At 51.8% G+C, this 4,409-nt stretch overlaps 1 pseudogene; it reads left to right on the forward strand.

The window, feature by feature from the left end:
• Positions 1–1,512: 1,512 nt before the first annotated feature.
• Positions 1,513–4,099, forward strand: LOC123465377 (annotated as a pseudogene).
• Positions 4,100–4,409: the final 310 nt, after the last annotated feature.

Consider the following 4,409-nt stretch of genomic DNA (forward strand, 5'->3'; position numbering starts at 1 on the left):
GCTTTAAAAATCCTGAACTCCCCAAGAGGTTTCAGCAAAACGCGCTTCTGGGAGAGGTGAGGGAGGGGTGTGATTAACTGTTGCAAACGTCTCCCTGTCAGATCCTCTGCTACTGAAATAAGATCACGGTGATGTAACAGTGTTCATGTAAGCCTCTGGTGAAATAAATATTATTCCCTATGCTGAAAGAAATCCTTCCAAGCTTGACTTTCACACTCCAAGGTCCTGTTTAGGAGGAGGCGGACCCTAGGCAGACTGGTTATCCTGTCTGAGAGCATTCATCCAGCACAGAGACTTGATCTTCCCACCATTGGACATTCCCAGTTGAAGAGGCAGCTCTCAGTCTCTGGGCCCTCCTCTTACCAAGGTCCCCATACCTTGCCCAACCATCTTCAATGAAGGAGCCAAGTGACCAGCATGCATCTGGCCCTCAGTCTTCTCAGTCTACCCAGTGGTCTGGGACTGGGTCTTGTAGACTGACTCATGCAGAAGCCACAACCGTTTGGTCATGGAGGTGGGGATGGGAGATCTTGGCTATTTCTCTGAACCTGGGGCCAGGCCAGTGAGTCGCTCTAGCAAGCAGCTATGGCCCACTGCAAGACACAGCTATTAGCCTGTGCCCAGGTGCCCTGGCTTGCTCCCCAGCCCAAAGTCAATGAGCCTGGAAGGCCCTGGGCAAAGCCTGCAATATATCTTTAACTAAACTCTTCTGAGAGGCTGACTCTGATGGAGCTGGATTTTGAACTTCACTAATGGACCTGAGCTCAGTATGCAGCTCCATATTCCTCCTGCCCTCTTACAGTATCTTCTTTGGTAGATTAGTCAATGCATGACTAAAGTTGGTACCTGGACCATCATGGTCCATTTCCACTAGCCCTTGATAACCACATTCAACTCTCTGTCTCTATAACTCAGGTATTTTAACTAACAATATCATGTGATGATAACGTTTCTGTCTTCCTCTAACGAAAATATTACTTAGCACAATTCTCCTAAAGACATATATTTTGCAAATAGGGGAACCATTTATTTATTCACTGCTGAAGGTATAGTAGCATTGTAATATTTTTAAATAAATTTTTATTTGAGCATAGTTACTTTATATTGTTGTATTATTTTCTGCTGTACATCAGTGTGAACCAATTATATGCTTACATAGATCCCTTCATGTTGGATTCTCTTCCCATTTGTGTCAACACAGAGCACTGAGTAGAGTTCCTTGTGCTTTCTTTTTTATTTTGTTAGTAATTTAACTTGATTTCTTTAACTGGAGGATGATTACTATACAACATTGTGATGGTTTCTGCCATACATCAACATTAGTGAGCCATAAGGGCACATGTGTCCAACACATCCTTAGGCCAACCTAAGGGCCCTTAGGCCCTCCCCACCCTATTCCTCTGGGTTCTTCTAGATCGCTGGTTTTGGATGCCATGCCTCATGCATATTTACACGTGAAGGATGATTTTCCTGCATGAAATCTGTACATTTCTATGTTTCACATATGAAAATATGGGTGTAAAGTTTTCCTTCTTCAGCAGGGAGGTAGTGGAGCAAGGAGCATCCCTGGAGTAGGGAGAGGTGTTGGGGATCAGCAAGTGTTCCAGCTGCTGGTGGAAGACATCATTTAGGAGGTGGAATTGGTGGTGGAAGAGGAGCAGGAGAAGCTGTCCTTGCAGGAGCGGGAGGAGAAGACGGATGAGCAGGGCCAGGAACATCCAAGGACAGGAGCCTCGAGTGACCAGCCCCCATTCGAGGTGCTGGAGGCGCTGGCAGCCCTGCACGTAGAGCTGAGCTCCATGAGTGAGAAAGACGCCAAAGCCTATCTTCAGCTCCAGAGGAAGGACCTTCAGAGTAGAAAGTGTCCCTTGAATCAGAGAAGTGCCGTCATCCAGGGCATCCCTGGCTTCGGGGCCAAAGCCGTTTCCTTACTGCTGCTTCTTCAGGGTCAGATGCTCAGGAGGAGAAGGAAAAGGAGCAGGAAGATGGGTAGGGCTTAGGGCACCAGCCATCTGGGGGGGGGGGGCAAAGGTATTGGGGGGCAATGGAATGGGGGCAGAGGGAGTTATGAGTGCCAGCAGAGCTTGGGAATCTCTCGACCTGTATGTATCTGAGCAAATGACTCTGGGAGGCTCATTTTGGCTTGCATCTGCATAGAAGCCACACACTTTGGCGGGGAAGGTATGTCATCAGTGATCAGAGACCATGTGCCAGTTGACTCCAGTACATCCATGCCACCCCGTGTGAAGACAGGGAGAAGGTAAGAGACCCAGGGCTCTCTTGCTAAACGCACAGACACACACACTGGCCCATGGAGAAAGCATGCTGCAGGGACTGCAGATCTTGAAATTTTAAGCAATTGACATGCCACTACCCAGGACACACATGCCAGGCATACATCAGGAGTGGTCAGAAACAGATCCTCCCTTGGGGGATGCGGACAAGGGTCCCAGAGGACCAAAGGGAACCCAGAGGGATGAGCGCATCTGATGGTGTGGCAGGGGCTGGGGATGTCAGTCTGGCCACCAGGCAAGCGGGAGTACCCTGAGTCCTTGCAGATGCCTGTTCCTGTATCCTCACTCTACCCGAGGCTAACCCTGTTACTCAAGACTTTTCCTTGCCCAGCATGGGGCATGAATAGGTCCTTGACATACAGCAGATGATGAACCACCGCCATATATCCGTCATGATCAGCGAACAAGATGAAGACTTTCTCAGGTCCATGATGGCCTTGAAGGGCAGGGAGGGTGCCTGTGGAAAGGTGGGTGGGGGAGCTGGGAGGGCAAGTGGAGGTGGGGGATCCTGTGACCTGTGTGTGTGATTTCAGTGTGAGCCTTTGGAAAGGAAAATCGGAAGATGTTGATTCCTGCCTGGCAGGCAAGCTGAAGACCCTAGAAGCTTGCACCTCCACCTTTTCCATCCTCCTGGTCCTGGAAGGTGCAGGAACTAGGCCATCCCCAGTCCCGCTGAAAGCTGGTATTTTTCTTTCGGGACAACCCGTACTTCAGGAACAGAGAGATCATTAAGGAGTACCACTTTGGCGTCACTGGTGCAACCTGGCTCCCTGGGCTGTGTGCGTGGCTGGGAGAGGGAGGTGGATGCTCCTCCTACCTGAATCTTCCCTGTCTCCCCAGTACTCCTTCAGTACATAGGGCGTATACTTCCTCTCCGGTCCACTGGGTCTGTGATGATGGATGGGGAGCTCCCAGCCTCAGGCTGGACACCAGCAGCCTGAACTTCCTTAACTGTCTGTTGGACCACAACTGTCCAGGATGGAACAGGATTGCTCAGGTGCAGTCTCTCTGAGCCTGCCCAGAATGGCCGATTGAGGGTGGGGTTCTTGGCTGCCCATGGGAGGGCTTGGGGCCTGGTAAGCCCCATGCTGACCTCCCTTGTGTGGCCAGCAGATCACTGGTGAGGGCCTGTGGGTTAATCCCCTGAAGTACTACCCCCAGAAGGAAGGTCCTGCCATGAGAGATAAGTGACAAGATACAGAGGTTGTGAGGGGTTTGGGAGGTGAGACCTGAGGGCAGATCTGTGGAGAGGCCAGGACCCTCTCCTTTCCCCACTGGGGAAGCTCAGGCTCATGCAGCCTAGATGCAGTGCCTGGATTCAGGTAATGCATGTAGCTGGTGACAGGCTGAGACTGGAAACTTGGGGGCTTCGTGTGTCTTAGTCTCATCCAGAGCAGCTCTGCTTACAGCATGTGAGACCCAGGTGATTCTCACGGAGGCAGGGTGAATGAAGCACCTTTGTCAGCATCATCCTTCCCTGGGTCCTGCTGCTGATGGAGACCCTGGGTCTTCTTCGGTGTGAGCCAGAGGATTCAGGGTGCTGGGGCCCTGAGACCTGCCAGCATGCTGGAACCATTGGGGATGTCACAGGCAGCAGGTGGCCCACCAGGTGAGGAGGCGGCCTTCTTCAGTGGGGAGGCAGTGGAGGAAGGAGTGACCCTGGAGATGGGAGAGGTGTTGGGGATCAGCAAGTGTTCCAGCTGCTGGTGGAAGACATCATTGAGGAGGTTGAAGTGGTGGCGGAGGAGAAGCAGGAGAAGCTGTCCTCGCAGGAGCGGGAGGAGAGGCCCGCGGAGCAGGGCTAGGAACATCCAAGGACAGGAGCTTCAAGTGACTAACCCCCAATGGAGGTGCTGGAGGCTTTGCCGGCCCTGCAGGTGGAGCTGATCTCAGTGAATGAGAAAGACCCCAAAGCCACATCAAACCCTTGGCTTATCCGCAGCACCACACAGGCAGAGGTGGAAAAGACATCAGATGCTTTAGGCACAGGTGGTGGCAGCAGACTCGGAGCTGCTTTTTAAGTTATGCAGGGCAGGACACTCAGGTGAGTGAAGGCCAGAGAGAGTATCCTGGAAAAAAACAGAGTGTCTGGGGAACAGATGGGCTTGGGTGGAG

This window comes from Bubalus bubalis, chromosome X (assembly GCF_019923935.1).
Source record: "Bubalus bubalis isolate 160015118507 breed Murrah chromosome X, NDDB_SH_1, whole genome shotgun sequence".
In the NCBI taxonomy this organism is placed as follows: domain Eukaryota; kingdom Metazoa; phylum Chordata; class Mammalia; order Artiodactyla; family Bovidae; genus Bubalus; species Bubalus bubalis.